Below are 23,115 nucleotides of genomic sequence, written 5' to 3' on the forward strand. Positions count from 1 at the left end.
CTCTGTATAAATTCTGACTAAATTGGGCTCTCCCTCTCATCTCAGCAAGCTCTGTCTCCACGGGGCCCTCAGTGATCCAGTCGTCACGGTGAATGTGGAACGAGCATGCTCTGACCCCAGTGAACCGACAGCGGCACTGTACTGATGGAGCTTCAAGTGCCTGGAGTCTACACAGACGTCACTGAAATGAACCCCTGGAAAGGATTACCGGCACACAGCAGAGGAGCTCCAGGAGACCAAGGACAGCCACAACTTCTGCGGATGACAAGAAAGAAATCCAAAGGGCGGGATTGTGGGGGAAATGATCAGTAACCCACGTTAATGAGACTACTCGTTTGAAAGTGTCAGGGTTCACCTGGAGGAGTCCATGAAATGCTCCCTCTCAGTCAGAGTAGGGGAGACGGAGCTAGCTGCTCTCACCATTCTATCATCTGATCCTTCCAGTAACTCCATGAGGACCAGCAGTGCTGCTGGCATGCTGGAGAAATGTGTGCATTGCTCTCACAGAGGACCAGAGTTCGGTTCCCAGGACCCACTTCAGAGAGCTCAGCCGGGCTAGTTTGGAACATGTAGTCCCACCTGGCCTCAAACTCACAGTAAGCCTTTTGCCTCAGCCTCCCCAGTGCTGGCATTATAGGAATGAGCCTGTCACACCCAATTGGTTTGTTTGTTTGTTTGTTTGTTTGTTTGTTTGTTTGTTTGTTTGTTTAATGGTTTTTGAGAAAGGATCTCCATATGTTTGAACTGATCTCAAATTCACCACCCTCCCTCCTCAGCCTCCCAAATGTTGAGCTTACAGGTGTGTGTCATCATGCCCAGCCTAGGAACTTCTGCTATTACCAGTAGGACCAGCCAAAATACAGGCTAGGAGTTCAGTGTGATCAAGTTCACCACGTGTCTTTAGGAGGCACTGCACTGCTGCCATTATCTCACATACCTGAGGTGACTGACTGGTCTAGTCAGGAAAGATGCTCTGACATACCCAAGTCTCCATTGAACAAAGGATGTAGAGCCCGTGTTGCCTGATACACAGAAACACAGTTAAGTCTCAACAAACCTGCAGTCAGATTTTGGAATCAAATTTCTATGATGCTCCAACCTGGAAGTACATGACAGTGACACAGGGCTGTAAGGCCTCTCGGGCCTCACTGTGTGGCAGTTCCTGTGCCCTCACCCAGAGCTTAAGAATTAGGATGGCAAGCTGTGGAGGCCAGGAAAGGCTGCTGGATCCCTCAGACCTGGCGCTACAGATGTTTCTGAGCTCCCACTCGAGGGATGGAGACTGAACCCAGAAGGAGCGGCCAGTGATCTTAACCACTCGGCCATCTCCCTAGCCCAGGAATATTTTTGACATAATGGAACAGAGAGCGGGCTCCAGAATAAATTTTAATATTTTGTTCACGGCTTGATGCCAAGGGCCAAGAGCAGTGTCCCGCCTATGGTAGATACCCCTCAAAAGTATTTGTCACGGTGTGGTTGAACCCAAATGAAATGGACAGCACCAGCTTCATAAAAACTTCATAGCACAATTAAGATACCACCTCCAAGGTGTGGACTCATGGGAAGACACAAATTGCAGAGACCTCCTACCTCATTTCTCACAGTGCAGTTACCCTGTGAGGTCACGTGATAGCTTTGTAACCAGTCAGGAATGTCCCCCCAATCCTACATCTTGCTGGAGTCAGCATACAGCTAGGGCCCAGAGCTATTTGAAGCAGGCCTAGCAAGCATGTGTAGCCAGTAACTTCTTAGCCCAACAAACCCAGCTTCAAGAGTTCCTTTGCCAATCACTCATGCTTATTTGCACATTCGGGAAGAACTGCCTTGTGGTTAAGTGGTATGAGCTACTATTGATCAGACTTGGGAACATTAACCTCAAATGTAGAGCATGGGTGAGACAGTGTTCTACATCATTCAGACCCACCAAGAAAGAAGAAACCACGCAAGGAGTTTCAAAGACAGGGATACATACAGAAATGAAAAATGAAAAAAAATTAAAAAAAAAAAAAAAGCCAAATGGGATTGTGAGACTCATGGTGTCTTAGTTAACTTTTCTTTCGCTGTGATAGAACATTATGACCATGGAAACTTGATATGACCAGAGAAAGAAGGGTTTGGGCTTACAGTTCCACATGATAAGGGTGCATCGTGGCAGGAAAACATAGCAGCCGGTGGCATAGTGAGAGAGAGCACACTGAAAATGGAGAGTGTGGCTTTGAAGTGTCAAAACACACTCCCCAGGCTTCCTCTAGCAAGGCCACACCGCCTAAATCTACTCAAACAGCACCCCTAAAGGGAGACGGACTATCCAAATGCCAGCGACTATGGGGGGACACCTCTCACTCAAACCATCACACGTGGAGTTGAGCCGTCCAGAGCGCCACTGCAAGGGTGGGCCATAGCCACAGCAGGCAGTGACGGCAGGCCACGGAAGCAGAGCTGGGAAGAGCGGCCCCCAGGAAGGAGACACAGCTGCATCCACAGCTAATGCTATACTGGGGAGGGGGGTCCACCAAATCTCTTCCTCCCCTAGCCTCGAGACAACCGGAAAGAGCCAGGGAAGGAACCCATGAGCAAACGGTGGATCGCCATTGCCTTATGGGGCTGCCATGAAGCTTAAGTAGTTACCCCCATTCGGAGGGCTTAGCAATGTGCCTGGCTTGTGATCACACTTGACAAAGCTACCATTATTCTTAGAGATAACAGGCCCTGAGGTGGGCATGAGTAAGAAGAGCATAAACTCCGATCAAAACAGCAGGCAGTGTAGAGGTTGTAGCCCATTTTCTAGCTGCAATGCATTCCACGACTTCTGGAGTGAATCTTCTAGCAAGCTTTATCCTTCCACATGGATGGGGATCACTGCAGTGAAAGCATGGCTGCTACCCCATCACGCATCCATGATTACACAGAAGAGGGAGCTTACCTTGCCTTTAAATGGTCTAGTCCCCTAGAATATAAGGGCGCCAAGTGTCAGACAGGACAGGGCATGCCTTTAGTCATCACACTTGAAAAGCAGAGGCAGGCAGATTTCTTGGCATCTACACAGCACGTTCCAGACCTGCCCAGCCAGAGCTGCACAGTGAGACCCTGTCTCAAACAAAACAAAAGAGTCATTGAAATCTTTTTTTTTCTTTTTTCTTTTTTTATGTGAGATACAAAATGGTTCAATCATCTTGGGGCTGGAGTTGACCCAGTGTATAAAGTCTGTATTGTTCTTTCAGAAGTCCTGAATTCAGTTTCTAGAGCCCATATTGGGTGACAGGTGACTCACAATTGCCTGTGACTCTGCTCCAGGGGGATTTGACACTTCTGGCCACTACAGGCACCACTACACACACACACACACAGAGAGAGAGAGAGAGAGAGAGAGAGAGAGAGAAGAGAGAGAGACGCTTGCACATGTGCGAACACAAAAAAATAATACCCTTAAGGGCTGATTTAGTGTGTATCTTTTGTACAGCTGACCACGTGTCTGGAATCATTTGAAGAAAGAACTTTTCCAAGTGAGCATGGTGGTGCATGCCTGGAATCCCAGTACTCAAGAGACTGAGGTTAAAAAGATACCCAGCCCTGGCTACAGACAGGGGTTTTGGAACACAAGTTCACGGAGACACTGCCAATTAGAAGCCAAGAAACTTTGTCTCCGCTTTTCTTTTTGTCACTGGCTTTGGAGTCACAGAATATTTGTGCTAAAATTCAGAAAACGCATGAACATGCTCAACTGAGACCCAACATCTATGCTGGAAACAGCAAGGGCAAGCCCTCCTAACACTCATGGTCCCTAGAGAAATGGAGTAGGGGCCGAGAGACTGACTTGACTGTGCCAACAGCCCAGGACACCCCGAGAGTGTCTCATACTGCCTGTCTGTCCCCTCGGGGACAGGTAGAAAGTCATCCAGGGGAAGATTTATACTCTGCGCGTTTGAAGTGATGCCGCCATCTCACACAGCAGGCACCCTGGAGAGCTTTAATTAGGTAGGGACACACCGGAGGTATGATCCGTGTCTGCTTTGGGGTGATTAAACGCAGTAGCCGAGAGCTGTAATCTCATCTTTAAAGAATGTGAATGAAAATAATATTTTATACAGAGAAATAAAAGGGAAAGATGGTGTGAGTCTCCGCCGATTATAGGTAAAAATTGAGCTGGATGAATGGCCTCTTTTCCCATACAAAGTGAAACAGCTTGACACCTCAATGCGTCGGAAATCACCGCAGCTGGAAGACCCCGGGAAGACTTTGTCAATCTCAGTGCTGGCCAAAAGCCTTTCGGAAAGCAGAGTTCCCGGACAGAGCAGGTTTCGTTCCAATATCGTTTCCTAGTCCTGTCTGTTTAGTCCCCAGTATAAATGATGTCACACTTCCCATTAGTTAGGCACGGGGTGCTGCCAGCCCATAATTACAGATCTCTTCCCCCAGCAATCTGTGACACCGTGCTGTCAGCGAAGTTTCATCTCCAAATTGTAATGGCACCATTCGCTTTATTCGGTCTTCGGTGACGGAGGATGGATGCCTCTCTGGAAAAGCATGTGCATTTAAGATGGCAGTGCGGGGATGATTTATACAGGGAATAACTCCTCGGGCTGTCAAAGGCCTGGCAGAATCTCTCTGGGAGACTAATTGCAGCCGGTTCCTTCCACAGCTCTGAGATGAACTGAGTCCGCCAGCCATCCGGAGACACAATCTACCCACGGTAGGAAGCGGGACAGGCGACGTCTAAGCCTCCACATCAGTCCTGAGGAGGCGAACTCGCCACCAGCCAGCGGCAGAGTCAACCGCCTCCTTCCCAAACATTGGCTAACTTTCCTTCAGTCGTCACAAAATCACACTGTCCTACCTAGCCATCTCTGATACATCTAAGACTTTTGCGCGTGCTGCAGACATGCAAACACTGTGACGCCCCTGGGTATTCAGGGAAGGGCTAACGCAGGCCGCCGCATCCCCTGAGAAAGGCGAGGAAAGCAAACCGTCCCATCCGCCCTTCCCTCTCCGAGGAAGACGCCCAACTCTCCTCATCTCAGCTCTGCGCATGCTCTCCCGGACCAGCCTTAGGTGGAACACCAGAAACGCACTGGGTCCACTGACCTAGCGGCACCAAGGCCAAGGAGATGGGTGAGAGCGCAGACCCAGAGCCAATTCAGTCTTCTCCCACTATTCGCGTTAGGGGTTACCAGCAGCGTGGCTGGGGGGGGGGGGGGGGAGTCCCCCACCAGCACAGTCATTTTCAGTTGTCACAACTGAGGTCAGGGAGTGTCCCTGGCATCTAGCGGGCAGTGGCCGGGCATGCTACTGTGCACAGAACAGCCAGTAACAAGGAATTGTATGAGCCAAAAAAAAAAAAAAAGTCAACAGTACCTGGCTGAGAAGCCCTAATCCAGATCTGTATAGAAATGTGCAAATAAGAGGAGGGCTCGGCCATGGGCTCCCACTGGGAGCCACACCCCAGCTGCGAACTCTGCTCGGGCCCTACATCTGCCTGATTCAGCAGATCACACTTAAATAATGTAATTCAATTTTTCCTCATTTTTTAATGTTATTTGGGCCCTTTAATATAATTTGGAAAGCTATTATAGTTGTTACAGCTGCTAGTTCTGCCCTCAATACTGATTTCACTTATGACCTCAGCCGGAATAAGATTTAAAGTTTCAGATGATGTAAGTGAATAGGGATTATTAGATTTATCCATATGGCAATTTAAATAAGAAGCTGCCTGGCTTAGAATAAGTGGTAAATGAAAAATGCTAGTGATTTATAGACCTGTCCGCTTTAAAGATTTATATGATGTGTGGGATGATTAAGTAAGAGACAGGCCTGATTATATGAAATATGTAATTTCTGTAAATGCAATATTGGAAGCAAGCAGCTAAACAGTGCTGCACAGTGGCTCTCGGCTAAGCAATTTTTATTACATGATTATTGTAAACCAGTTGCAGATTCATGTGCAAATCACACACCAGGTCCTTGCTCTAATCCTTTTTAGCTGGGTGGCGGGGTGTGTACAGAAACACATCTAACTTCAGCCTTGAAATTAGTCACATCATTACCCCAAAACGCAGAGCAGCCCGAGGCTTCCCGTCCTAACCCATTGGCCACAGGCCTGACTCTATGTTTTATTCAGTTCTCAGCACCCCAACTTACAAAACAGGGACAACATGGGTGTTTTAGTGACATATTTTAGGGACACACTCTTGAAGATTGCGAGGAATATGTCACAACTGCAAAGAGAGATACAAAAGCCGCTCTCTTCTCCTCTTCCCAGGGAGAGACCACACAAAGCCTGACCATACAGAGGTCTCAGGGGTGACCTATTTATCTCTCAGGTTGCTTACCTGACTTTCCCAAGCCTCCCAATCTCATAAGGAGAGTTGGGACAGTGCCTCCTTGAGATTATGTACATAGCTCCGAAGTTGGCAGGGCTCACTTCATAGAAATGGGTGACCAATTGGCATCTTATCTTTCTGGAGACGGGAATGTGTGGGAACTGTTACTGCTTTAGTTATTTTTTTTTAAGACACTATATTTACTAAGATTCTGGTAATAGCTTGATGTAACAAGATACTAGCCTGCCACTCAGCTTGCTTGTGGTAAGTCTCAGCTGTTAAAAAACAAAAAGTTTGCTGACTATTGGAAGGGGAAAAAAACCACCTTCAAAGAACAAAGCAATCTAGGTTGTATTTGTATTTCTTTCACAAACTGAATGTAGGCTCTCTGTGGAGGTGTTTGGCACTCTTCTGCCATGGCAGGAGGCACTGAAGGATTCTTGAGTGGCAAGCCAGTTGTACACAGATGGCTAGACAACTGGAAACCCAAGAAAGGTTCCAAAGGCAAACTACAGGAGGAGGTGGAAACAGGAAAGACTGTATCGAGAACCTCGGCCCTGGGACCTGGTCAGGCCTTAGGGCTCCTGAGGCAGCAAACTATAAGAGCTGGGGACGGAGTGAACAATGGTCTAAACTCTAATCCGGTTTATACATCGGATTAAGTGCTGGAGGTGAGTTTAGCTCAGTTGCAGATGATGTGGTGTCAAAGTAGAAAAACTCAGCAGAAGAAATAACACTTAGCCATGCTCTAACAGAAGACAGAAGAATTGGCAGAGAAAGACTCCTAAGTCACCCAGATCCAACCAAGCTGTCCTTGAGCCTACCATGAGGATATCAGGAACACATACATAGGAAGGAGATGACATGAAATTCTGAAGTTCCAGAAACTTCCAATGCCAGCAAGAGAGCAGGAACGTATTTTGAGACAGGGGTATCTAACTCAGGCTGGCCTTCAACTGTGTCAATCCCCTGCCTTCTGTTTCCCAAACATGCACCACAATGTCCAGAAATTTTTATTTTTAAAATACAAAACACGTATGATCATTCAGCATAAAATTTATTTTAATAACCTTATAACCATATGTTTAGTTTTTCTAAGATGGAGAAATAACAACAGAAGAAATCCAGACTGTCAAATTATTCCTTTCTGCACTTAGATGTATTTTAGCTGCTCACTAAAGACATCATCTTGGAGCAAAAGCATAGGTTAAGGGACAGAAAAGCAAACTAAATAACAAGATGCATTCTTTTGCGCTTGAACTTTGTGCCCATTCCTACCTCCCCAAATACCTACTTACCCAACAAAAATGGGTTTTAAGATTTATTTTCTTCCTATTGCATTACCAGGCACCGTAACAATTTCCTGATCAGCTTTATGAGTTGATTAATAAGGCAATCGTGGTTGGGAAAGCTTTTATATGCCAGCTGATATTGATGTCATCTATAAAAAGATGACCAACTGAGTACCTGATAGCCGGTAAAGCGGGTTCAAAAATGACTGTCTTGGAAAGATAATGCAGTGATCATGACCTCAAGTGCTCTGAGCCAAATAACAACTGTCAAGTCCTGATAGCAGTATTTGACCTCAGAGGCAGGTGACAGAGAGCAGCCGGAAAACAGCCATCTTCTCAAATTCCATTAAGGATAGCAGAGCATAGTGGGAGAAATCGGGCTCGGGGTGTCGACGGACAAAGAAGGCACGCTAGATTCTGACAGGATTTGGGTTTGGTGGTTGTTTTGCTTTGCTTTCGTCAGGTTGTCTGTTGCTCGTGAAAGACTTTTAACATATATTAAACTAGAGATCATAGTTTAATTCCATCTACCTACGATAGTAGAGCTGCCCTTGCTTCATCTTGTCTCAGACACCATATCACTTCACCCACAGATGTTAGCTAAGTATTTAAGTACATGTTTTTAAGACACTTCACGCATTTGTGGATTTATTTTTTTTTAATGCCTTTGAAAAAACCAACCGGAAATAATTATCATCTCTATAAAATTCTTTAATTTCACCAAATGTGCATTCCTTGGTTCCGTCTGTCAATCATCTCCTAAATGTTCTTCATAAATAAGGCTCAGAGGAGGTCCCCATGCTGCCACATGGTGCCACATCTCTTGAGCCTATTTTTAGCCTATGGTTCCATGCGGCATACTCTCGCAGGAGGCTCACATGCTGAAGCCATGGAGGCATTTTGCCTGTGGTTTCCCACATTCTGGGTTTTGTCCTCTGTGCTATTCATGTCTGAGAAGCTGAAGTAAAAGATCCAAAGACTCAGATCTGCTGCTGACAAACACTATACACTACCTACTGCTGTCAGAAGGGCCACAGTGTCTGCTGGCCTCTTTCGTGTCTCTGTTTTGTTTTTGTTGTTTATTTATTTATTTATTTATTTATTTATTTATTTATTTATTTATTTTGGTTTTCTGAGACAGGGTTTCCCTCAGTAGCCTTGGCTGTCCTGGACTTGTTTTGTAGGCAGGCTGGCCTTGAACTCACAGAGATCTGTCTGCCTCTGACTCCCCAAGTGCTGGGATTACAGGTGTGTGCCACCACTCCCAGCTGTTTGTTTTCTTTTTTGAGACAGAGTCTCACCCTGTAGCCCAGGCTGACCTTCAATTTATGTGATCCTCCTGCCTCAACTTTCCCAGTACTGAGATCATAGGCATAAGCCACCATAAGCAGTTTCCTGTCAGTGTCAGTGGCCATTAGCCAGCCATAGTTTTGTTAACATAGACTGGTTAGGGAAATCCATAGAACATTTTTTTTGATTTTATGTGTATGGATGAGTACCCCACACGCACGTATCATCTCTGTGGAGGCCAGAAGAGGGCATAGGATCTCCGGGGACTGAAGCTACTTACGTTTTCGAGCCTTGTAGGTGCTGGGGATCGAACCAGGATCTTCTGAAAAAAGCAGCTGGATAGAGCTCTTAACTGCTGAGCCACCTCTCCAGCCCTAGCAAAAATATTCATAAGATTCTGTTTAAAAGAAAAAATTTTCTTTGTTTTATAGCACACAGGGCCTTTCTCAAGGAAAGAAAAAATGTGGCACCAGCAAAATGGCTCAGCAGATTAGGGACCTCCAAGTCTTACAACCTGCGTTGTCTCCTCACAGCCTCCCTGACGTTGTCCTCTGAGCTCAACACATAGACTGTGGTGCATATCACACACACACACACACACACACACACACACACACACACAAAGCAATAAAAAATTTAAGAAGAAAATAATTGCCTTGAATGTCATATGGGCTACAATGGAAAAATCTCACATGAGTAATTAAAGGGGTAGAGATGACACCACAGTCTTGTTTCACTTTTAAGGTTGACTCCTTTGCATCATGTGTGCGCACAGACCTGTGTAGGTATGTGTGCATGCATGTGAAGGCCAGAGGCTGATGTTACATGTATACCGCCTTATGGCTTGGGACCAGCTCTCTCACTTAACCTGGTCCTCACAGTCCGGTTAGACTGCTGGTCACGACTCCTACCCCAAACCTAGCACTGGGGTTACAGACTCACACCGCCCTGCCTGGCTTTTACATAAGCTCTGGGATCCGAATACAAGTTCCCATGCCCACACGTGCTCTCCCTGCTACCTAGGCCATCTCTATAAAACCAGTCATAGGACCTAAGAACTCTTAACCAACTGGCGAGCACAGTTCTTGACTGGACACACCTCTTACAAAAGAGCTGAGCTGGACTGCAGAGGCCGTATCACCCCGTGGAAGCATGGGCAGATATGGGGTGTGGATGCTCAGGGCAGCCGCACCAACCAAAGCTGAAACAGCGCTGCTAACATGACCAGTGCACCCGGAGGATCGCACGCTCTGCTCGGCCGCGCTGTCACTCGCACAAATCAACTTAGAGTACGCAGCACCCCCACCTCAGCGTATAAAGGCTGCAGAATTAGAGTCAATTCATTAATCTCCCATGCCAGGGAGAGGTAGCCATCCATCACTCCAGGTTACACTGACAGCGGGACAATAACATGACGCCTCAACTGCCCATCAGATAGCCTTTTCCTTCCGTTCATTTGCTATCAGAGTCTCTCTAAGGTGCCTTCTAACTAAAGTACGTCTTCTGCCCTGCAGACTTCCGAGGGACCTGCCCAAGACAAACATCCCATCTCCTCAGTATAAAGGAACATGTGAAAACATCGTTACAGGTGATGTCTCTAAATAAATTGAATATTTTAAAAAATGCTGTCTTTTGGTCAGGGAAAGGAGAGGGAAGATGACGAGAGGAAGAGAGAAGGGAAGGAAGGAAAGAGAGGGAGGGAAAAGGAAGAAATGGTTTAAACTTCCAATATTTAGGATGCTAATTTTTATTACGGTTTTTAGGAAATTTAAATGCACAAAACCAAAATTGATAGAAACGGAAACTGAGTGTCCACTGGAACATGGGGGAGGGGCTTTGTTTGTTTTGGGTTTTGAGATTCTATTTTTTTATTCTACCTGTATGTTTTTGCCTGAATGTACGGCTGTGCACCACGTGCCTGCAGCGTGAGTCATGCCAACGGAGGCCCGGTGAGGGTTACTGGTCCCCTGGGACAGACAGTTAGGAGCCACCATGTGAGTACTAGGGATCAAAGCTGAGTCCTCTAGCGCAGTGACCCCTTCACAGGGGTTGCATATCAGATATCCTGCATATCAGATATTTACATTACGATTCCTAACAGCAGAAAAGTTACAGTTATGAAGTGGCAACGAAATAATTTTATGGTTAGCATCCCCACACCATGAGGGACTTCATTAAAGGGCTATAGCATTAGGAAGGTTGAGGACCAGTGACAGTCAGTGAATGGGTTTTATCACGGAAAGTATTCTTAAAATAAAATAACTGGCTAGAGGTCATGGTGCATGTCTGTAATTCCCGCATTTGGGAGGGGGAAGGGGGAGGAACAGGAGTTCAAGGCCAGCCTCAGCTGCATAGGGAGTTTTAAAGTACCCTGTCCTGTAGAAGGCCTGTTTCAAATAAATAGATAGATATTTTAAAAATAAAAAATAATAATAAAACGAATGAACAAATTAAAAAACTCGTCTCTTCAGTTTCATGGCTCACTTCGTGGTTTTCTGTTTAAGATTCTGGTTAGCATCCATGGGCACAGAAATTAGAACGGAGGCATTAGCTAGTACAGACCCAGGAGTGGATGTTTCCGTGGAGACCTGGACAAGCTAGCTTCAGAAATACTAAGCCATCCCAAATGCTTTTCAAAGCAATATAAAGTTAACTGATATTTGATAGGGGAAAAAACAGAAGGAAAAAAAAAAGGAATAAGACAGGACGTTTAAAAAACATAGGACTAAAAAAGAAACACAGAAACAAAATCTGCAAGCTCCTGTTGTAAAATCAAATCTGAAGCACAAAGTCAAAGGCATGCTGGCACCACTGTCAGGTGTTGCTACAGCGAAGAAATTCTCTACCAAGGAGCCTCACTCTGCCCCCACACACACACTCACGCACACACGCCGGCGTAATTCGGCGTTTTGCATTTCTGTAGCAATTCCCTCGGCCAGCCCTAGCAGTCAGTTGTGTCACCCAGCTTTCCTGTCCCAGTCCACACAGCATTTCACGCGAGGAGATTCTGAACACAAGTTTCGTTGGGATTACATTTCTCATCTGTGAACCCAAGACACCTACTCCAGGGGTAAAAGGCCTCGCGAGCAAAACATTGCTGCGGGAAAACAAAGCGTAGACAGCCGTGGCCACGCGCAGACCCCGGCGCAGACAAAGAAGCGAGGGGCTCGCGGGGGGGGGGGGGGGGGCGCCCCCGGGGGGGGGGCGCGGCTCGGTGGGAGCAGGTGGGCGGGGCCCCGGAGCTGAACGCGCCAGGGGCCTGGTGGGGTGAGCTCTGCTCGTCCCTAGCTGTGCCATTGGGGCACAAGTGGCGGGATGTCGCTAAGCCTCAGTTTTCTCGTCCGCCAGATGAAGTAAATGCCATCTTGCCCAGTCAGTGTTAGGGCTGAAGAGCTAGCGTGAGGTTTCTTAGTGCGCGGTAGGCGCTCAGCGAATTTTTGCTGTTACCAGATACCATCGTAACTAAGTGACAGCGCCATAGCAACATCAAGGTCCTTAGATTGATTATGCGGGCAATTTAATTAAACACAGATTTAAATGACACTTATCCCTCTCCTAGATACTTGAAGAATTATGTCTGCGTGGGCGTGGGTGCAGCAAGTGGGCCTCTTAAGCTCTTGGGTTTTATCTTGTCTGTTGCTGAGTACAAACAAGGACGAGTCTGTGGGAGTAGTAAATGAGCACAAGTCTTTACAAAAGCCTGCTCGGCCCCGAATGTCTAGAGAGGCTCCCAAGCTCAGAGTCATCCACAGTTTTATTCCTAGGCTTCCTCTGAAATCTCCATCTCCAAGAGGGATGGAGATGCTGAGAACAGGGCTTCCCCTACAGAGGCCAAAGCGGAATGTTGCTCGGTATCGATGCGCTTTAGTACAAAGACGTCACAGGCCACATCTGGATGCCCGGCTTGACCAAGAAGAACAGGAATAGAAAGATATCTGTTCTACACGTTTCCATCCTGAAGTCAAACAGGAGAGTCAGACAATATCACGGTTAACTATTCGGTTTTTCTTTTTTCCTTCCCAACACAGGAAAAGGAAATTTAGAATGAACAAACTGACATAATCTGAAGACAGAAAATAAATCTAAGAAAACTAAACTACAACAGCAAAATTCCGTCGCTTTAGGGTCCAAACGTCACATGCATGCACACTTAGCTATCAAAATAGGAGTAACCAGCATACAATAGTCAGCCTACTGACAAAAAAAAAGTTTTAAAAAACTTCTGAGTGTGAGAATCAAGGAGATAGGGAACCCACCATCCCTCCCTCCCTCTCCTCATTGACGGCAGTGCTCCAGGCAGACAGTGATGACAGTGATCTCAAATGGCCAGGCTCACGCAGGTGGGAGGCCTGTTCTACTTGACAATCTTCTCGATCAAGTTTGACCCAAAGGCCAAGCCGATCTGCTCTGTGCCTACGAGCTAACGATCATTTAAGTGACAGGAGGGAAGGGCAGATGCCAAAACAAAAGTGTATTTTCTAACATGTCAAAATCATGGGAGATTCTAATTTCACTGTCCATAACAGTCTATATGGAAACACAGCCACACCCACTCATTTGCATATCCGTGCTTTCTTCCCTGTAACGGTTGAAGAAAATAATCAGAGAGCGCGAGCGGATCCAGCATCTAGCTAATGGTTTATTCTGAGCACTCAGCGCCTAGCAGTGGGTGGGGGTGGGGACTCTGAGCTTTCTCAGGCCGGTCACTGAGCTTTTTCATTTGTAAAACTTGGGCAGGTCGCTGCAGGGTTAAGATGAGAAGCGGCCTAAGCACAGAGTGAACGTCCCACGTCGCTCCCTGTGGTCGCTAACGTGTTTAGACACCGACATATGTGACTCTTCCATGCGCCACTGTCCCCGCTCCGAGTTAGAACTCAGTCTTCTTCTCAGATAAGGATCTGGAAAGGAATTTGTATCCTCGGCTAACGTCTACTTCCTTCCCATGATTTAACCAAAGGCAAAGGAATCCACCTTATAACCACGCTAACAGAAAAGGGTAAGGCAGCGAGCTGATGCGACTCACAATTAAATCTGACCATGTTTATGAAGGGCCAGGCCACAGGAGCTGATAGTCTTCCTGCCAGAGACGGAGACCTGCAGGAAGTCAAAAGTCTGGAGGCAGAACTGCCCGTGCGGCCATTCAAGAATTTCCAGTTTCTTAGGCTGCTCATTAGTGTCAGCTGAGGAGTACAGAGGGATTATGATAGAGAACAAACAGGGGAGGGAGCAGAGATTAGAGCCCTTGAGGGAAGCGTTACCCAGGAGTGAAATGAAGGGGCTTAGCTGCTAACAAACGGAGTTTGGTTGCTCAGCCACACTCGGACCCTGCACAAGTTGCCAGACTCTGCAATGGCTGAGAACAGCAAGCTAACAGCCATTGCTTCTAGTGCTTCTGGCCTTTGGGTCAAAATATGAGGACAAGGGCTAGAGATGGCTCAGTGGTTAGGAGTACTTGCTGCTCTTGAAGAGGACCTGAGTTTGTTTCCCCTCACCCATGTTAGGCGGCTTACTGCCTGTAAGTCCAAGGACTCCAACACTAGATTCTGGCCTCTGCAGGCACCCACACACGATGCAGCATATACACACACAGACACCCGAGTACGTAAATAAGCACACACATACGTAAATAAACATTTTATTTAAAAATATGAGAAGGGAAAGGGACTCCATGGCTAGGGTCAGCTAACAGACAACAACACTCAAAATTCATCAAGTCAGCATACACTCAGACTGCTAAGTATTGTAAACAGCCTGCCTTCTCCATTCTTCCCAATCCGGTCACACTGTGACTTTCTTGTCTCCATTTTACACATGAGAAAACTGAGGATTTAGAGAATCAAACAGTATTTTTAAGACAAGGTCTTGTGCCAGGTGTTGGTGGTACACACCTTGAACCCCAGCGCTTGGGAGGCAAAGGCAGGTGGATCTCTCTGAGTTCTAGGCCAGCCTGGTCTACAGAGCCAGTTTAGGACAGCCAAGGCTACACACAGAGAAACCCTGTCTCAGGGGAAAAAAAAAAAAAAAAAAGACAAGGTCTTGCTATGTAGCCCAAGCTAGCACCCAAATGACTTATACTCAATCTTCCAGCCTCAGCCTACCAGATGCTGGAATTACAAGCATGCAGCAACACATCTGGTGGAAAAATCGAGCAACTTTCTAACAGTTACAAACCAGGAAGCTCCAAAAGTGAAAATTTTCGTTTAAAAAGTTTTTTGATTTTGAGACAAGAGCCTCGTGTAACCCAGGTTAGCCCTGAACTCACAGTGCAGTCCACCAGAAATGTTTTTCAGCTACTCCAAACTGGGTAGAGAGCCTCCACTCTGCCCTAGGTGTTCTGAACGTCGATCCGGGTCTGCACCTATCTAGGGAGTAGCTGTGTGACCGAATCTGGAAAGTGTTAGCTACAGCACCACCCTCCTTCGCCAGCAGACAGATTCCTTCCTGGTGGGACCAGGCAGGAAGGTGTGTGGGCCAGGGCTGCTGAGGAACTGCCGTCACTGGGAAAAAAGTGAAGGGCAGAATGGAAGCTGTCATTGGTGGATTCTTGCCGAGGGCTCTAGACCCCGATGTTGCACCTAAAGATGAAACGGGAGAGAAAAATATCAGTGGTCCAAACATGCGATTGATTACTGGACGTATTTGTGTATGTGTATTTGTGTAGGCCCCAAGTCTCAGCATAAATTTTCTCAAGCTGTGATTCAGGTGACTGGGGATAAGAAGCTTGCATTCCCAGCACTGTATAAACTGGGCAAGGAAAGGCATGCCGCTAAAGAAGGTGCATGCAGCAAAGCAGGCAGGAGGATCAGAAGTTCAAGGTTGAGGGTGGGGAAATAACTCACTGGAAAAGCGCCTGCCAGTGAGAAACTGAAAACTGAGCACAACAGCGCTCACGCTCTGCAAGGGGGAAGCAGAGAACACAGCATTCCCTGGCTAGCCCAGCTTACCCAGCAGAAGCCATCGGAGAGCCTCTGGGAAACAAAGCGAAGGTCAGGACCGACATCAAAATTGGCCTTTGACCTCTACATGCTGTGCACATGCTCTCTCTCTCTCACAAACACACATACAAATGCACACACTCACACAAACACACACACAAATGCACACACACAAAAAGAAAAGACGTTCAAGGTCATCACTGGCTATGTAGCAAGTTAGAGAGGAATCACCTGGGTGCTTGTCAGACATCCAGGTTCCTGAATTCTAGCTCTGGAAATCCGGATTCTGTTGGGAAGGGAGAAAAGGGTGGGGGTGGCAGAGTTCACAACCCATCCAAACTTGGAAGCTGTTGGGGGCTGGGGACAGTGTTCCATGACAGCAGTAGCTCAGGCACTTTCCATCTGTGAGGAAGCTGGGGCTGGAAGTGTGCTAGGGACATTCAGGTATGGTTTGGATTTAAACATATCATGGGATCTTCCCTCAAGGCGCATACATGTAAGTCGAAGTGTGTGTGCATATAGAGAATGCGCAGGTGTGATTTAAAGATTTATTTATTTATTACATTTACAGTGTTCTGCCTGCACACCAGAAAAGGGCACCAGATCTCATTATAGATGATCATGAGCCACCATGTGGTTGCTGGGAATTGAACTCAGGAACTCTGGAAGAGCAGCCAGTACTCTTAAGCTCTGAGCCATCTCTGCAGCCCCATATAGGTGTGATTTAATTAAGGTCGGGGAAATAAAAAGAGAAAGAAGATAAAGAGGAAAAGACACACATGTTCTTCCTCCCCTAGAGTGCTCGAGGTGGCAGCTGCAGCCTCTCTTTCCTAAGACAATGGAAATGAGGGCAAATATGAACAAGGTCAGAGGGCCTCAGGAAGGCTGTTCTCTACAGAGGGGAAGGAGAAGAGCAAGAAGTCACAGACAAGCTGGGGGAGTGCCAGATCACCAGATCTGAGAGAGGGCCAGTACCTGCCTGGCCACTGCATGGCAAGACCCAAAGTTGACTCCAACAAATAAGAAAACAGCCCATTCCACAGTGCGGAGGAAATGGGGCTTGGCTGAGGCAGATTGTTTGCCCAAGGCTAAGACAGGACTTGAACTCAAAGCCCCCTTTACCAGTGTATTTGCAGTGCCTGTTTATTCTGGATATGAATGGCTGGCCATACCATGTGAAAAAAATAATAATAACAAAACTGAAATCCACACCTGCACTACAGGAAGTCCCTGGAAGCAGTCAGGATCTTAATAAATATTTGTCAAATGAATCCATGCCTGCTTAAAGGCCACACAGTGTCGTCAGATGGCTGTGAATTGCCCAGAAGCATGACTAATCATAAAGCAAGCTGTTTGGTTCCCTTGTGTGTGTACACAGGACAATAAAAACTAACACTGTTAACACTAGTGGCTGGGCACTGGATTTGTACACATGAGCCTCAACACATCTGCAACTCTGAACTCAGAAGGTGGAGGCAGGAGGATCAGATAGTCAGCCTGGACTATGTGACAAAACAAACTATCTCAAAACGAACTGATGATGTTGGTAGTGATGATGACGATGATGACGACGACGATGACAACAACGATGATGATGACAACGATGATGATGATGATGATGAAGATGAGATAAGGAACCAAATGACTGCATAAACAAAGGTATGGAGCCAGAATCAAGAGAGAGCACACAACTGGGTGAATGACTCTTAATCCCAGCACTTGGGCAGCAGAGGCAGGCAGATCTCTGTGAGTTTGAGGCCCGCCTGGTCTACAGAGTGAGTTCCAGAACATCCAGAGCCAAAACAGAGAAACCCTGTCTGGAAAAGAAAAAAAGAAAAAAAAAAAAAAAAAAAAACAGAAAACAAAACATGTGGGGGGTAGGGGAGAGAGAAAATGCATGTTCCCCTGCCTGGAATAGACAGTGTGCCTGGAGGACTAGTGAAGCTGTAATTTGCAAATACAGGCACAAGTCGGGCTGTAAAGAAGTCATAGGTAGGCAAGAGAGTCTAGCTGATTTTTGAAGAATGACTAGGAAGTAACCCAGCAAGAACTGAATTTTAAAAGTACTAGTTTAGCTGGGTATAGCAGAGGTGCACTACTGTAACCCCATTCTCAGGAGGCTGACGCAGGAGGTCGCTGTCAGTTTAAGGCCAGCTTGAACTATATATAGCAAGATCCTGTCTCAAAAACAAAACAAAGCAAAACGGGGCCAGGCAGTGGCGCCATACACCCTTAATCCTAGCACTCAAGAGGCAGAGGCAGGTGGATTTCTGTGTTCAAGGCCAGTCTGGTCTACAGAAGTGAGTTCTGGGACAGCCAGGGCTACACAGAGAAACCTTGTCTTGGGAAAAAAGAAGAAGAAGAAGAAGAAGAAGGAGGAGGAGGAGGAGGAGGAGGAGGAGGAGGAGGAGGAGGAAGAAGAAGAAGAAGAAGAAGAAGAAGAAGAAGAAGAAGGAAGAAGAAGAAGAAGAAGAAGAAGAAGAAGAAGAAGAAGAAGAAGAGAAGAAGAAGAAGAAAAAAAAAAGAAGAAGAAGAAAAAAAGAAAAGTTTGATGGACACAGCCCCCAGAATCAGTGGGAGAAGGCAGCAGGGAGGAGCCTGTGTGTCCACAGCTGTATCAGTTAACTCCAGGAGGCAACAGAAGTGAGGAAAAGACTGTATTCAAATAATAACGCTATAATAATAATAACCACACTGTGTACCCTGGCTAGGCTGGGTGTGATGGAAGCCCATGTGCTCACCTGGTAAGCATCCCCAGGAAATGGATTAGGATTATCTTCCCCATTTTCAAGAAAGGAAAACTGAGGCCATGGCTTTGGAGCCTGCATTGAGACTGACATGACTGGCAGAGCTGTGCATTATTGTCAAAGGCATTCAGACAGGGAAGCAGCTGAGGAGACATTCTGTTGGCGGTTTATTGTGTCTGGAGTAAATAGCAAGTCATGTCTATACAGGGAGCTGGAAGGACTAGACAGGGAACAGAGCATCTCTGAGCTTAGGGCTCCTGGCCCTCTAGAAGATGAGGTTGTGTGTGAGGTGGGAGAGGGGAGGTTGTTGAGAGAAGGGAAGCAGCCAACCTTCACCTACTAGGTATCCGAAAAGCCCCTCCGCCGGATATTGTGGTCCTAGAAGTGGCGGTGGACGGTTCAGCACCGCAGAATTAGCAGCTGGCCAAGGTAAGCTGAGCTAGACTGGAGCAGGACCCCTCTTCCCCAGACACGCACCTCGGGGTGTCTCCTAGCTGGCCTTGGAAGGAATCCTCTTTCTGCAGATCTGCCCTGCAGGGCCTTTCACTACCGTCCGCGGATTAAAATTAATGGGGAAAACACGGCAGGGAAAGATTGCCTTAGCTCAAAGAACTCTGGCCTCGGTGAGCAATCAAAGCAGCACATCGCGGTAAACTATCTGTGCAGTCTCTTTCCCAGAAAAGTCGTAGCCCAGGACTGGACCGCAGCTTTTCCGAACAGGAGCCAGCAGCGCACAGTGAGACAGGATGTGTCTGTCTCTCTCCAAAACCTTCAGCCGCCGTGGGACTGTCTGAAAAGTAGTTTTGCGATCCACCAGCAGGTGTCGCTGTTTTGCCTGTGTGAACAGGGCTCTTTGTTCTTGGCCACCGCGTGCAGTTGGACAACCCACCCGCTCTCGGCTTGTCCCCAGAGACTTTAATTTTGGTCCGAGACAAAGAAATTCTTCCTCCTTAATTTTTTTAAATGGAGGAATATAATGAACTTATGTCCATATTCCCTAAAAACCTTCATTGACATCTTATATTCCAATTTCTAGGAAATCTTATAAAACCAAGCTGGTTGTTGCAGGGGGCCAGAGATGAAGGAAACTGAGAAATCATTATTTAATAAGGGTAGAGTCTCTTATTTTATAAGATGAAAAGAGTTATGGCTATTGACTGTGGGATGCATTTAACACCACCAAGCTGTGCACTGAAAAGAGTTAAAATGGTAAATTTTATGCTATCTGTAATTTGGTGTGTCAGTTGTGAGCCGAGCCTTTTATGGCTGAACCATCTCTCTAGCCCGTGCTATGTGTGTTTTATCACAATAAAACTTTTTAATAGAATCTAAAATAAAAAACAACAACAACAAAACTCAATGCTAAGAAATACTGTAGCTTCATCAATAGTCCCCATTGTAAGACCCACTCTTGAGACAGCAATGTGAGCCTAGGAAAAGATTCTGGGGATGACAGTCTGCCATCGGGTACTCAGAACGAATGGGCCCCTTTTGTCAATAACTAAGAAAGCCCATCTTGAGAGGCGGCCAAACATCCCTTCTGGAAGTCCTAGGGATGAGAAAGGTACCGAAGAGAACATTTAAGCTTGTGATGGAGCGAGTTTCTATTTAGAGATCCCACTGTGTGAGACAGACAGAGATCCTGTCCTTCCCTGTTAGGCCTGCTCCCCTGGAACTCTAAACCTGGAAATCCAGGAAAACAATCCCATGTTTGTGAGTCAGCCCACCCCATATAGGCATGTTTAGACCCTGTTTTCAGCATATCCACATGGGCCTAGGGAAATGCTGTTCCTTATGTCCACGCAGGTCCACCCCTGCTGCGACATTATTTCATTTGTTTAAGACAGGGTATCTCCATACAGCCCAGGCTGGCCTTGAACTCTTGTTCCTCCTGCTGCCCAGCTCGGCTGGAAAACCTTCTCATTCAGGATCTCTGATAGGGGAAGGCCCCAGACTAAACATCCTGCCCTGAGAACTTGAAAAATTATCTGAAGAAGCTCAAAATTCCACTTAAAATTCTAATTCAGTTCACCAACGCTAGTGCTGTTGAAAACATGCATTTTAAACGGAAGGCAGCGCTTTCGTGTTTCCCCGGCAGAAGGCTGCTGGAGACTTATTACTCACCTCCCCTGTGAAGGGGACTGTGCGGCTTGGATGCAGCGCTGGTTCAGGCAGCGTGTGCTAAGCAAGTCTAGATTTCACTCCTTCACGGGGTATCGCCTTCCCCTGTATTCCAGAAGACACTGCTTTCGGTGTCCTTTTCTTGAGTGGTCCCACCCCTATTCCGGCTGAGAGTGCCCTAATAGGTGACCAGAAGGATCTCCAGCCATGCTGGATGATGGAGTCGGCCGTGCTTAGACAGAGCCTTTCACTGGAAACAGCAACTGGAATGTGTCAGTTGGCGCCGTTATGCCACAGTGACAGCTCACCGTAGCCTCCTTTCTTATTTTTAGTTCTGATGGGACAGGTGAGTCCCATCTGTCTCCTCCACTGCTGCCCCTTTGGAGCTCGTAGGAAAGTTCCAGCCGGTCGAAGGTGCTGGGATGGAGGGCACCTCAGCTCCCGAGGCTCACCTGCGCAGGGTTAAGAAAACAGAGACCACAGCACACTTCCTCCCAGGCAGCTCTAGCACGGAAGAGAACCACCTGGTTATCCTAGGGAAAGAACACGTTTCTCCATCGAAACCCAGATCCTGGCCAAAGGGAGAAGAGGCTGGAGACCCACATGGAGAGCTGTGGAGCCCAGGGGAGGGCGGGAAGCCTGATCCAGCTTCCACGGATTTCGCAGCCTGCTGGGACCTGGCTGTTGTTTCTCACGGCATGCTAGCCTGCAGCACACTGTGTAAATACTTAGGCCTCACTTTCTTCATTTGGAAAATGAGATTAAGAAAATCTACCTAGGAAGGCTGAGAAGATAACTCAGTTGGAAAAGTGCTTGTTGTATAAGCATGACCAACCTGAGTTCTCTCCCCAGAATCTGCATGAAAGCAAGCAAGCAACAAAGCAAGCAACGAGGAAAGAAGATAGCTAGAAAGAAAGCACCAAACACAGCACACTCAAAAACCTCAGTGCCGGACAGCAGAGACAAGCAGATCCCTGGGGCTCACTGGCCAATCAGCCTAGTCTTAAGTGAGTTCCATAGGATATGTCTCAATTGAAAAAAAAAAAAAAAAAAGAACTGGCAAAACAGCTCCGTGGGCTGGAGCACCTGCCTCCGCACCTGACAATCTGAGTTTAATCCCTGGGACTCACACACACTAGAAGGAAAGAGCAAACTACTGAAAGTTGTCCACTGACCTCTACACACACATACCATGGCATTGGTGTATACACACACACACACACACACACACACACACACACACACACACTAAACGTGATAACAATGTAAAGGTAGGCCTCTCCTAAGAAATGACGCCGGAGGTTATCCGCACACATCCACACAGACATGCACCCACGTTACACAAACAGGCACGTGTCTGCTGCCTTGCTCTCTACCTTGACGCTCACAGGCTCCTACCTTCTGGAGCCTTAAGCCCCAAATTAACTGCTTTCTTTTCTGAGTGGCCCTGGGGTTGGCATTTTTATCGCAGCAACAGAACAGTAGCTAAGACACACACCTAGGATAACAAAACAACATAACCATATGAAACCAAAAGAAATCCTGTGCTGACAGCCAATACTACAGACTAACCATGGGCCTGATTTTGAACTAGATTTAGGTAGACTCATACTGTGGGTGTCCAGTTTTTATCAGTATATTTCTTTAAGAAATGTCCGTGATTGTTCCTGTTCATTGTTGCAGTTTTTCATCATACTATAATTTTTTTTTTAATCACGGGTCTGAAAAGATGGCTCAGAGGTTAAGATCACCGGATGAGAGACTCTGAATATAAAACTTCCCTTACTTTTATAACTTTTGGTTTACATTGTGATTTGACTGAAAAACATCTCCATGGGCTCGGGTATTTGAACAGCTGGTCCCCAGCTGGTGGCATGTTTGGGGGAGGTTGTGGAGCCCTAAGGAAATGCAGCCTAGTGGAAGACGCATCTCCCAGCCTGGCTTTGAGAGAGTATCACCTCCCTCACTTCCGGTTCCTTCTCTCGATTCCTGTGTGTGATTGATATGTGCTCCTGCTCCTGCTCCTATCCAATCTCCTTTAGCCCCCATTTTAAGGATAAAGGTGAAACAAAGGAGGGAAGATGAGTCCCACCCTCCCTTCTCAGACCTAGAGAAAAGAGGCCTGTTAGGCAAGAATGCTGAGAGGAATCAGGCCTCCTCCTTCTCCATTCATGGGAGGGGCGCCTCAGTCTGCTTCCCTCTTGCTTCTGCGCACAGCAAAATCAGCCAGAGAGTAGCAGCCTGGGGCTTGCTCCTTGATGACTAGGGCTACCCTGTAGCTTAGTCCTGTCCAGAGGTTTTCAGTTGTGCCTAACCAAGGGACGCAAGAGACAACTGGGCATGTGGCTAAGGTGTCTGGTTACCACAGCTTGGATGAGCAGGCCTGTTGTCCTCTGGCAGGCAGGGGCCTGAA

General features: G+C 47.0%; 1 long non-coding RNA gene across 1 annotated transcript; it reads right to left on the bottom strand.

Moving 5' to 3' along the window:
- Positions 1-202: 202 nt before the first annotated feature.
- LOC129680201 (uncharacterized) lies at positions 203-21,427 on the bottom strand. The gene is made up of 4 exons (XR_008720655.1): positions 20,706-21,427; positions 2,924-3,087; positions 938-1,022; positions 203-255 (listed from the first exon to the last, which is right to left on the bottom strand). It is a non-coding gene; the product is annotated as an uncharacterized LOC129680201 (long non-coding RNA).
- Positions 21,428-23,115: the final 1,688 nt, after the last annotated feature.

The sequence above is a fragment of the Psammomys obesus genome, unplaced genomic scaffold (assembly GCF_907164565.1).
Source record: "Psammomys obesus unplaced genomic scaffold, mPsaObe1.curated_primary_1811, whole genome shotgun sequence".
NCBI lineage: Eukaryota > Metazoa > Chordata > Mammalia > Rodentia > Muridae > Psammomys > Psammomys obesus.